The sequence below is a fragment of the Microcaecilia unicolor genome, chromosome 1 (assembly GCF_901765095.1).
Source record: "Microcaecilia unicolor chromosome 1, aMicUni1.1, whole genome shotgun sequence".
Classification (NCBI taxonomy): Eukaryota; Metazoa; Chordata; class Amphibia; order Gymnophiona; family Siphonopidae; genus Microcaecilia; species Microcaecilia unicolor.
The window spans coordinates 609,463,019-609,475,628 of record NC_044031.1 but is presented as its reverse complement, the minus strand read 5'-3'; positions in this window follow the sequence as shown (position 1 = coordinate 609,475,628).

Here is a 12,610-nt window from a genome sequence, read left to right as displayed (position 1 = left end):
GTTTGGGTTCAGTTCTAGCCCTGTTGCTTTGCTTCCTTGCCTCATTTTGTCCCAGTTCCTGTCCTGTCATTCTTGCCTTGTCTAGATGTGCCTAGCCTTGCCTTATCCTGTCTTGCTTAGTCTTGCCCTGCCCTGTCTTTCTTGCCTTGTCATACCTAGCCCGGTCTGCCCTTGTTCGAATCTTGCCTCAGTTCCTGCCTTGTACAAGCCCAGGGGACTTGTCTGCCGCAGCTCCGTCTGCGGCCCAAGGGATCAACGTCGATGTGGTCAACACAACCAGACTAAGGGGTAATCTAGGGATACGTTGAGAAGCTCTCTTCTACAGCATAGAGAAAGAATATGGAGTTCCTTAAGCCTCTAATGCAGCATACCAAGCTTGGTGATCCACAGAGGCAATTGATTTTACAGGGTATCCACTATAAAAATCTGTGAGATAAATTTGCATATATTGTCTACTGTAAAATATTGTTCTACATGCTCAAGGCTCTTATAAAATTATCCTCTAAATATTGCTCTTGAGCAATGACCATTACTCAGCATGTCCACCCCCAGCCATTCAGAAGACTTAACTGGGGTACTGAACCAGGGACTTTCTTCGTGTCACTAAACCATCAGGCTAACTCATTGTGACTGTTATCTAGTTTTTATAAATGTCAAATATGATTCTTGCTACCATCTGACTAGCCCCTCCCATTTCCTGGAATTAGCATACACATGCATGGAAATAGTATAACAGGGCACCTGGTAGGAACCTATTCTGTAATGGAAAGTAGGCACCTATTTTCATTTATCGAATACTAAGTGTAACCAGGTGCATACACATATACTACTACTATTACTACTACTACTACTACTACTTAACATTTCTAAAGCGCTACTAGGGTTACGCAGCGCTGTACAATTTAACATAGAGGGACGGTCCCTGCTCAAAGAGCTTACAATCTAAGAGACAAGTGAACGGTCAGTCCGATAGGGGCGGTCAAATTGGGGCAGTCTGGATTTACTGAACGGTAAGAGTTAGGTGCCGAATGCAGCATTGAAGAGGTGGGTTTTAAGCAAAGACTTGAAGATGGGCAGGGAGGGGGCTTGGCATAAGGGCTCAGGAAGGTTGTTCCAAGCATAGGGTGAGGCGAGGCAGAATGAGCGGAGCCTGGAGTTGGCGGTGGTGGAGAAGGGTACAGAGAGGAGGGATTTGTCCTGTGAACGGATGGAAAATATAGGAGGGAAATCTAGAAATGGCACTCAAAATTCAGCACCAGAAAAAACTGGTGCCAAGCGCTATTCTATAAAGAGCACACGCCCTTTATATAATAGCTCGTAGTGCTGATTCCCATGCCTAATTTTGGGTACCAGACTTATGCCTGCTGAAGCCAGGTGTAAATGTTGCTGCTTAAGTTAGGCGTGCATGTACAGTATTCCATAACTATGTGCATAACTTTTTAAAAAGCCTCTGACATGCCCATGCCGCTCCCATGCCCCCCCCTTTTTGGATACATGCTATGGGTGTTAGGTGCCCTCACAAATTTTAATGAGTGCCTATTAACATCAATAATTGGTTGTTGGCACCCAGTTATTAATGGTTAAAAGCTCATTAGCCAATTAATTTGAATGCGTATCTCAGCAGTGTGCCCAAATTTGGATGCCGTGTATAGAATTCAGGGGATAGCATTTAGGCACAAGCACTTACACCAGAAATACTTGTGCCTAAATGCCAGAGATGCACATGTAACTTATGGTGTTCTATAAGTTATGTGCATAACTGGGAGTCCCACCAATTTCATGCCCTAGCTCAACCCCTATGAATGCCCCATTGCAAATACATGCTATGCAAGATACATGCATACTTACAGAATCATACTTACACAGAATATTTGTATGTATGTACATATGTGCATACATACATGTCTGTGAAGAAACAGTGTATTTTAGCCTGTAAAATGTATTGGATATTTTCCTGTCTTAATTGTCCTGAAGTTTATTTCTCCTATTTGGCCAGCAGGTGGTGTTTCTTTGCTGTAAAGCTGTTTCAGAGAAATGAATGCTCTTTTCTTTCCTATAGTTTAATAAAAACAGGAAGCAAGATGCATTATATTTTTGAAATGTTATGTTCTGGGCTCTGATTGGCCTGGAGTTCAAAGCTAACTAGCAGTTACTGGTTTTGAGTTGAGTTTTAGCCAGGAAGAAAAGAGAGCAGGATCTCTTTGCTGATGCTCAGTAAATAAATTTATATGTCCTGATCTTCCCAGGTACTTTTTAGAAAGTACGCAAATATTTAGTTAGTATTATAATTGATCCATATTGGTTACTGATTGCACATTTTATTTTGTACACTGTTCAATTTTTAAAGACAATAAACAATTTAGTTTATTGCCTCATTGTCTAGACTGATAAAAGAATCCTGGTGGTTTGTGTATTGGGTCTGTAAGTGCTTTCTGGTAACTGTGGGACCACTGGGAGTGTGGCTCCAGTAACCTAGAAATCGCTGGGAAAAATTTGAGAGCCGGAGACTCATCCAGAGGCAGTTGTGACCAGGTCGGTGGATGGAGGGTGCTAGTGTAGAGCACAAGTGGCAGGTGCAGACGGACCTGAGCTGTGCAGGAGATAGACCCTCTAAGTGACCGCGAGGTAACTCCAGGTGGGTGGCTAGGCATTTCGTGACATCTGGCAAGCTTCCCAAACGTACAAACATTCTATTCATGTTATTCATGGAATTGTGGATTTTTCCCAAGTCCATTTAGTAGTGGTTTATGGACTTGTCCTTTAGGAAACCGTCTAACCCCCTTTTTAAACTCTGCTAAGCTAACCGCCTTCACCACGTTCTCCGGCAACGAATTCCAGAGTTTAATTACGCGTTGGGTGAAGAAATATTTTCTCCGATTTGTTTTAAATTTACTACACTGTAATTTCATCGCATGCCCCCTAGTCCTAGTATTTTTGGAAAGCGTGAACAGACGCTTCACATCCACCTGTTCCACTCCACTCATTATTTTATATACCTCTATCATGTCTCCCCTCAGCCGTCTCTTCTCCAAGCTGAAAAGCCCTAGCCTCCTTAGTCTTTCTTCATAGGGAAGTCATCCCATCCCCGCTATCATTTTAGTCGCCCTTCCCTGCACCTTTTCCAATTCTACTATATCTGGCCCACAGGCGGGGTTTAGGGCAGGAAGAGGCCTGCTCAAGGCTGGGGTGTAGCCCTGTAAGGTGCACCCACGGAAGGAGGACAGCCATAAGGGACTGTGCCAGGTGGTAACAGAGTGTTTCTGTGGAGGAGAACAGCCCTTGGGGTTACAACTGGCTAACAGGATAGGCATGGACAGGGGCGTGTATACATATATAAATAGACCTGAGGTATGAAATCCCCTATAAATACACCTGTGAAGAAAGTGGTATAGGTGTTCCCCACAGAACAGTAGGAGACTGGGATTGATTTTAAATAAGAGTTTATACAATTGACTATGGTGAAGAATTATTGAAGTTGCAATGCGCCTGTTGCAGATGTTACAATAAAAGCTGAGTTTGTTATTAACCCATCTGGCGTGCTGCTTGGTTCCTGGACTGAAGAGTGGAGTGGAACTCTGAAATGTAAAAGTGTCTCTCAAACCCATGGATCGCTATTCCAGACCACTGACCCACTCCCAGCTAACCTGCAAGTGGACTGGAAATTAAATGTGTGGTAAGAGTGGCCCGAGAAAGAGTGGAGACTGTGGAGGAGTGGCCTAGTGGTTAGGGTGGTGGACTTTGGTCCTGGGGAACTGAGGAACTGAGTTCGATTCCCACTTCAGGCACAGGCAGCTCCTTGTGACTCTGGGCAAGTCACTTAACCCTCCATTGCCCCATGTAAGCCGCATTGAGCCTGCCATGAGTGGGAAAGCGGGGGGGGGTACAAATGTAACAAAAAAAAAAAATTCTGTGGTCCAGAGCTAGTGCATGGATGAGACCCGGGTTACACAAATAATGCATGGTAAAAGGAACTGGCATGCACTGACAGCTACTAATGGATGCTAGTACACTTTACAAAGCCTGTGAGCCTATTCTATAAGGACATATACATGCGTGTTCTTATGGAATACTAGTATCAGTTGGCATTGGCATACATTTAGGTGTAAGTAGGTCTATGGCTGGCGTAAATGCGACATGTAAGTGCCTAAATTACAGGAGTCTACAAACTAAGCATGTAAATGTCTGCCCTACCCATGTGGGTGCCCCCTTGCATTTACACACCAAGCCATTAGTGCCTTAAGATAATAGAATAGCGCTACATGCATGGCTGCCATTCACACGTGTACGTGTACACTTACGCACAAGGATGGCAGTATTCTATAAACTGAGTGTGCAAATGGCACTTCTCTTTAGGCAACCTGTGATATAATAAGGGGGTAAATGTAAATAAAGCATCCTAAAAGTGGAGGGGAGGAGTTGCCTAAAGACCAGGGGAATTGGGTTTGATTACATTGGGTTTGATTACATTGCAGCTTCCTGTAACTATGGGCAAATCACTTAACCCTCCATTACCCCAGATATAAAACAAGTACCTGTATATAATATGTAAACCGCTTTGATTGTAACCACAGAAAGGCAGTATATCAAATCCCATCCCCCTTCTATAAAAGGAGTACATTGGTAAATAATGCTTCTGCCAGTGACTACCACAGAAAAACATTCCATTTACTGGGAATTTTCAGACAAAAATCCGAAAAATACCGATTTGTTTGGTTCACTCCTCTTTTGGGGATATTTAGACTTGATCGTGGCAAACTCTAATGAGGTGGCCATAGCATATGCAAAATGAATAAATAGAGGAAGCAACAGCCACTGATCCTGGCGCTCCCACGCATGCTCAGTTCATGCTGCTAAACTGAGCATGCATAGGAGTGCTGCTGTCAGTGGCTGAAGCACACCATCGACTTCATCGCTGCTGAGGCAGCACTGGAAGAGGTTTGGGATATGGACCAGCAGGCAGGGCTTGGACATCCCCACCAGCCATTCCATGGGTGCAACAATTTTGGAGGGGGCCAGAGCCAAAAGTGAAGGGGCCCAGACCCTCAAGTCCCACCTCCCTCTCTGTGGCTATGTCACAGGTTGGGGAATAAGGCTAGTGCTGGGTAGACGTCTATGACCTGTGCCCTAATTATGGCTAGACTGATCGGGAGTGGGACTTCAATGGCAACCCCAGCAGTTGCTGCCTATAGTTGATTCTCACACAGTGGAGTATGCTGGAAGTGAGACTGAACTGCATAGCCTACCTCTTGTGTGTTTTCCCCTAGCTTTGCTATGAAAATTATAGCTCCACTCTTACTCCCTTGGCTTTTCTGTTATGTTTTAACCTTCCTTTCTGTTTTCCTCCCATATATTAGTAAGCCACTCAGACAGTGTTCTGATGGGTGGGATAGAAAGTACATAAATAAACTTGGAAACTTGGAATAAGACTGGTACTGGGCAGACTTCTACAGTCTGTGCCTCGAACATGCCAAAACAGTTCAACTATGCACGATACCATATGTTATGAGTTTCTGTTGTTGGGCAGACTGGATAGACTGCAGGTCTTTATCTGCCATCATCTATTATGTTACTATCGGGCTTATTTTCGAAAGAGAAAAACATCCAAAAAAGCGGCACAAAGTGGCGACATTTTTCTTGCAAAAATTTCCAAATCGCTATTTTTGAAACACATTTTCAGGTGGTTTTCTATGTAGTTCATCTGCAATGAGTCCAAATCACAAGGAGGCATGTGAGGAGTGGGATTTTGGTGTTCCCACAACTTGGGACATTTTTCTGCCATAATGGAACAAAGCAAAAACGTCCAGGGCTAAATGTTGGTTGTTTTGGTCTGGACCTGTTTCAATCACAACTAAGTCATAAAAGGTGCCCTAAATGACCAGATGACCACTGGAGGGATTAAGGCTTGACCCACCCTTACTCCCCCAGTGGTCACTGACCCAGTCCCACCCACCCCCGCCAAAGGTGTGAAAGAAAGAGTATATTCCAGCCTCAATAACAGCGTCAGATGTTGTGCCCATTCCTATTACAGCAACAAGCAGGTCCCAGAGCCTAGTGGTGGGTACAGTGCACTGTATAGAAGGGGGTCCCAGGCCCATATCCCACTCTTGGTACTCTTGTGGTGGAAAGTGTGAGCCCTCCAAAACCCACCAAAAATCTACTGTTCCCATATATAGGTACAGGAATATGGGCTACTGTAGTGGTATACAGTTGGGTGCAGTAGATTTTTGTTGGGTTTTGGAGGTCCCCCCCCCCCCCCATGCAATATAAAGGGATAAAGGTGAGATGTGCACCTGGGACCTTTTATGCAGTGGTGTGCTGGTAAATGTTTAACAACAGGCTCTCTCCCCGGTCCCCCTCTGCGCCCCCCCTGTCCCCCTCTGCGCCCCCCGTCCCCCTCTGTGCCCCCCCCCCAAATTGCAGAGCTCACTATAGCCGGGGAGAGAGCCTGGGGGTGGGGGTGGCAATGCATTATCCAGGAAAAAAAAATTAAATGATCCCAGGTTCCAATGTAATTTATGTTTAATGTGGGATAAAATGCCATAAATAAGTAAATAAATATAAACTTTTAATGTTGAGCACCTGATTCTCAAAGTGAACATATTCCAAACACTATAATGAAAATAAAATGATTTTTTTTCTACCTTTGTTGTCTGGTGACTGTTTTTCTGATCATGCTGGCCCAGTATCCGATTCTGCTGCTATCTGTCCTCTTAACTCCGTTTCTAGGGCTTCCTTTCCATTTATTTCTTTCCATTTCTCCTTTCTTCTTCATTTCGAGTCCTCAGCTTCTGCCTATTTTCTTCATCCATGTGCAGTTTTTCTCCTCTCTTCCTTTTCCCTCATCTCATCTCCTTCCTCACTCTTCTCTCCCCTCCATCCATGTTCAGCATTTCTTCTCTCTCCCCTCCTCTCCCCTGCCCTGCATGCACCCATGTCCAGCAGTGACCCTCCTCTCCCCTGCCCTCCATCCACCCATGCCCAGGAGTGACCCTTCTTTCCCCTGTCCTCCATCCACCCATGTCCAGCAGTGACCCTAATCTCATCTGCCCTCCAACCACACATGCCCAGCAGTGACCCTCCTCTCCCCTGCTCTCCATCCACCATGCCCAGCAGTGACCCTCCTCTCCCCTGCCCTCCATCCACCCATGTCCAGCAGTGACCCTCCTCTCCCCTGCCCTCCATCCACCCATGCCCAGCAGTGACCCTCCTCTCCCCTGCCCTCCATCCACCCATGCCCAGCAGTGACCCTTCTTTCCCCTGTCCTCCATCCACCCATGCCCAGCAGTGACCCTCCTCTCCCCTGCCCTCCATCCACCCATGCCCCGCAGTAACCCTCCTCTCCCCTGCCCTCCATCCACCCATGCCCAGCAGTGACCCTTCTTTCCCCTGTCCTCCATCCACCCATGCCCAGCAGTGACCCTCCTCTCCCCTGCCCTCCATTCACCCATGCCCAGCAGTGACCCTCCTCTCCCCTGCCCTCCATCCACCCATGCCCAGGGACTCCCTTCTCTCCCCTGCCACCCCTCCCGCGTTGTTCACCGGCGACTTCTCCTCCCTCCCTCCGGATCCGTCCCTCACCGACCTGACTCTTCTAATTCTTCGGCGGGGCAGGCAGTCTACCAGCGCTGACTCTATCCTGCCGGTTTGCGCTTCAAAATGGCCGCCGAGACTTCAGTAGAAGTCTCGCGAGGCCGCCTCTGGAAGTCTTGGCAGCCATTTTTAAAGCGCAAACCAGCAGGGGAGAGTCAGCGCTGGTAGCGGGCAGGCAAGACTGCCTGCCCCGCCGAAGAATTAGAAGAGTCAGGTGAGGGACTGGATCGGGCGGGCGGGAGGGAGGAGAGCCGGCTCGCAGTGGGAAACAATCGGCTCGCAAGTCGGTACAAAATGTAACAACTGGCTCTTGCGAGCCGGTGTGAGCCGGCTCCAGCACACCACTGCTTTTATGTGAAGTCTACTGCAGTGCCCTCTAGGGAACTCCACTGCTCTGTTGCGATGTCTGTGTGGCCAGTCTACTAAGAATGCTGGGTCCTCCTACATGCCAATGGTTTGATTTTGTGCATTTTTCACTTAGACTTTTTTTTCCGAAAATGGTCACAAAAGAAAAACACACCGAACACAAAACATCTAAAAGCATCTAGGAAATGGCCATTTTTTGAAACAAAAAGACAGAATTTATTTAGGTTTGAAAATGACCATGTTCACCACTTGATTTTTGGACATTTTCAGCAAAACATCCAAAATCATATTTAGAGGTTATTTCAAAAATGCCCTGCCACATAACCCTCAAGCCAGGTGTACAAAAGTGAAGGCCAAAATTAATCCAGTAGGCTAGATGGAACAGGTTGAGGTCTTCTGCCTGCACAGGCCACCTTTTCCTTAGGCTGTGTCCTCAGGAGCTGGCGGCCAGCAGGTTTTGGCAGAGAGAAATAGCAGGTTCCCCGTCATGTTCTATAAAATAATGAGTGGAGTGGAAGGGGGATATGTGAATCACTTGTTTACCCATTCCAAAAATACAAGGACTAAGGGACAAGCACTGAAGCTACCAAGTATTAAATTTATAACACACCAGAAAAAAATATTTCTTCACTGAATATGTTATTTAACTCTGGAATTCACTGCTACAGAATGTGGTAAAACCAATTAGTTTAGCAGAGTTTAAAACAGTTTTGGAGAAGTTCTGAAAAGAAAAAAACATTATTAATATGAACTTGAAAAAAATCCATTTCTTATTCCTGGCATAAGTAGCGTAAAATTTGTTTTACTCTTTTGGGATCTTGCCAGGTCCTTGTGACCTGGATTGGCCACTGTTAGAAAAAAAAGATGCTGGGCTTGATGAACCTTTGGTCTGTCCCAATATGGCGATGCAATGCTTATGTAATGTCTCCTCAGGAGCATCCTTGAGTTCAGGGGCCGACCTGACAAGAGCCCCCAGCACCAGCTCTGATGATCCTTATATATGTGGTGCCTTGTGCTTCCACCTAAGGTAAAAAGTATTTTAATGGGTAGGATTTGCCTCCCTTTTTTCCAGGAAATTACAACAATGTACTGCGGTACACTGAACACTCTTAAGCTTTCTCCATTTCTCTCTTACCTGTAACCTTCATTTCTGACAGACTTAACAGGGTTGCCAGGTGGAAAATTTCTTTCCAGCCCAAAGGAGCCCAAAATCCAGCCCAAAACCCGCCCAAACTCAAACCCCGCCCCTGACACCCCCCGCCCCCGCGTCATCACCCCCGCCCCCGCCGTCATCAACCCCGCCCCCGCCGGCATCGGCCCCGCCTCCCCCGTCATCGGCCCCGCCTCCCCCATCACTAACCCCGCCTCCCCCGTCACTAACCCCGCCTCCCCGTCACTAACCCCGCCCCCCACGTCACTAACCCCGCCTCCCACGTCACTAACCCCGCCCAGAAACGTCATTAACCCCGCCCACCGCGGCCGAAAAAGCCTGCGAAAAAACCGCCCCGAAGCCAAAAAGGAGCCCAAAAAACCGCAACCCGCCGCGGGCAAAAATTTCCCGCGGCGGGTCGCGGAAAACCGCCCAATTGGGCGGTAAAACCGCCCACCTGGCAACACTGAGACTTAACTTTGTGAGCAGACACCCTCTGTATTGACTCTCTCCTCAGAAACTCCTTCCTCCTCCTCCCAAGCACAGGTTGCTATGGAGATGAGAAAAGATACATTTCACTGGCAGAGCCCACAGTCATATCACATCAAAACTGACATAGAAATCTCACAGACAAAATGCCAGCCTGCTTAACACACACAGACATGTCTTATTGAAAACCTCTTTTTAAAGGAGGCTTCAATTATGTGCTTATGAAGAAGCATGCATCTTGAAGAAAGAAGAAAAAGGTGCAATTAAACTGCTGAATGATGTAAAGAAGTGGATTTCCAATTTTAAGGAGGAAGAAAGAAAAGTTCTAGTAACTTATAGCTTGAAGAACTGAAAATATATATGAATCCTAGACAGGAAACAAGATGACTACCATCAGAAAGGGTGTATCATAGAGTTGGGAGGACTACCAGCTAGGCCCAAGTCCCATAGAGGCCTCAGCTGTGGGAGGCAAGAACTGTCTATCAAGGCTTTATCATTTCTGAAAGGAATTTCTGTGTACTGAAGAATTCTTCCTTTTGAAATGTACATTTTCACCAGGCCAAGCTGTTACTTTATGACAGCCAAAGATGGATTAAATCCCTATGGATAAAAAAAACATCTAACCTGTACAAACATAATAATGATTCTTTGTCAAGCAGCACCCACACAGTTAGAGTCACAGAATGAGTCACTCTACCTAGTCAAAGCAACAACAAAGTTTATTAGAAGGGGAAAAGACTTAGTTCAGACAGTCATCTACACACTGGTAGCTCTGAAATTCGTTTCCAGCTTTACCACCTGCTTTCAGGAATCTGAATAGTGAAGACAAATTGCTATTGAATTGTATAGTCACCTCATGTCACCTGCACTGACATGTTGCAACAATACAATGATTTTTGTAAGCAATAAGGGAGATTTAAAAAAGCATTAGACCTTTTGACAGATGATTACATAGCATGAAGACCCAATTCAGAAGTCAGGAGAAGATGGGATAATGAAGGAACTAGGGGGTAGAGGAAAAGGGTGAAGTAGTAAAACAAGGGAAGAGGAAATGAGACTGTCTAGATTTTACAGTGGCAAGTTGTTTGATGCCAGCTCAATTTAACTTTTAATTAAACTTATTCTAACAAAAGAAAACATAACATTGTAATAGAAACTCAGAGATACAGGTACTGACGGCATTGACTTTAGGTCAATGACATCCTGAGCTGGATCTGTGCACAGTCTCCTGAGTCATCCAATCCTCTCTGAGTCCTGCTTTTTGTAGCTGTGTGTTAAACACTTGGAAAAATTTTCTGCTCTTAGTCACAGCTATTCATTCTGCATATCATGAAAAACAACCCAGGCCTTAACGTTCCTGTATATGTTGTTTTGTTATGTCATCAACTAGTGTTGTTCGTTTTAAATAATTCCTTGTTACAGACGCACATATTGGATACATAGTAACAAATACATAAAGGGTACAAATTCTCAACATTATTGTTATAATGCCTCTATATCACTCCATGGTACGACCTCACCTTGAGTACTGCATTCAGTTCTGGTCACCGTATCTCAACAAAGATATAACGGAATTAGAAAAGGTTCAAAGAAGAGTGACCAAAATGATAAAAGGAATGGAACTCCTCCCATATGAGGAAATGCTAAAGAGGTTAGGGCTCTTCAGCTTGGAAAAGAGAAGACTGTGGGGAGATATGAGTAGAAGTGAACTAATTTTTTACTCTTTCAAAAAGTACAATAACTAGGGAACACTCAATGAAGTTACATGGAAATACTTTTAAAACAAATAGGAGAAAGTATTTTTTTTTCACTCAATCAATAGCTAAGCTCTGGAACTATTTGCCACTTTAGGCAAGTTTCTGAAGGAAAAGTCCATAGTCTGCTATTGAGACACACATGGGACTAGTAGCATGGAATGTTGCTACAATTTGGGTTTCTGCCAGTTACTCGTGACCTGGATTGGCCACTGTTGGAAACAGGATACTGGGATAGATGGACCAGTATGACTAATCTTATGTTCTTATGAATATTACTTCTAGATCTATTACTGTTACTTCTACTAGATATACACAGTGCTGTCCAGATACACATAGGAGAAAGTCCATGTTCAATGGAGCTTATAATCTGGTCAAAACACACAAATAAGAGAAATCAGAGGCTTCAAGAAATAGAAAATGTGATTAAAATCAACAGGGCCAGGAGAGAAGCCAATATGGCAGCATTGGCAGAGCCACTGAGTTGAGAACTCTGGAAGAGGTTGTATTTTCTTATTTTTTTTTCTCTTTTACTGCACTTTTCTTTATGGGGGAAATGCAAGGGAGCTGTGTGACATAAATCATCCTCTTCAATGTTTCAACAAATCTTGTGGCAGGTTTCTATGCTAGAGTTTCTTGCAGGGGGATCCTTGGATTTGAATACTCAGGGGTAAGGTTATCTGTGTGGGTTACCATTACAACGTGTAGTTTTACTGTTGACTTCAGTTATTGGTAACTAGGTCTCACTGCATAAAATGGGACCTGTGCTAAAATAGCATGTCAGTGGTAAAATAGCATGTCTTAACAGTAGTCCATGTTGATAACTTCTCCCCAGAGGCCACACTTCCAGGTGCAAGGGAAAAGAGGCCTATTAGACCTGGAAACATTGTTGAGCCCAGTAGGCCCTGTTCTACCTTTGTTTCCGGTTGGCACTAGACTTTAGGCTTACAGGTTACAGTTTATATACCACTAACACCAAAGGTTTGAAGCAGTTTAAAATAAGATTAAAATCAAGACAACCTCTTGATGAAAAAGTTAACAACAAATAGTGAAAGCTCAATCATGACTAACAAAACGATTTTTTAAAAGGGAAGTTTTTAACTTCTTTCTGAAGTATAAAACAAGAGACATATGCTTGCCAGATTTTAGGAACTTCATAGGCAAAGAGCTTATCAATGATTTTAAAACTCTTAATACCCTTAGCTGAAGGGAAGGCAAAAAGGGAATAATTTAGAGTTCTTCCGCTCCTCAAGGAACCTGA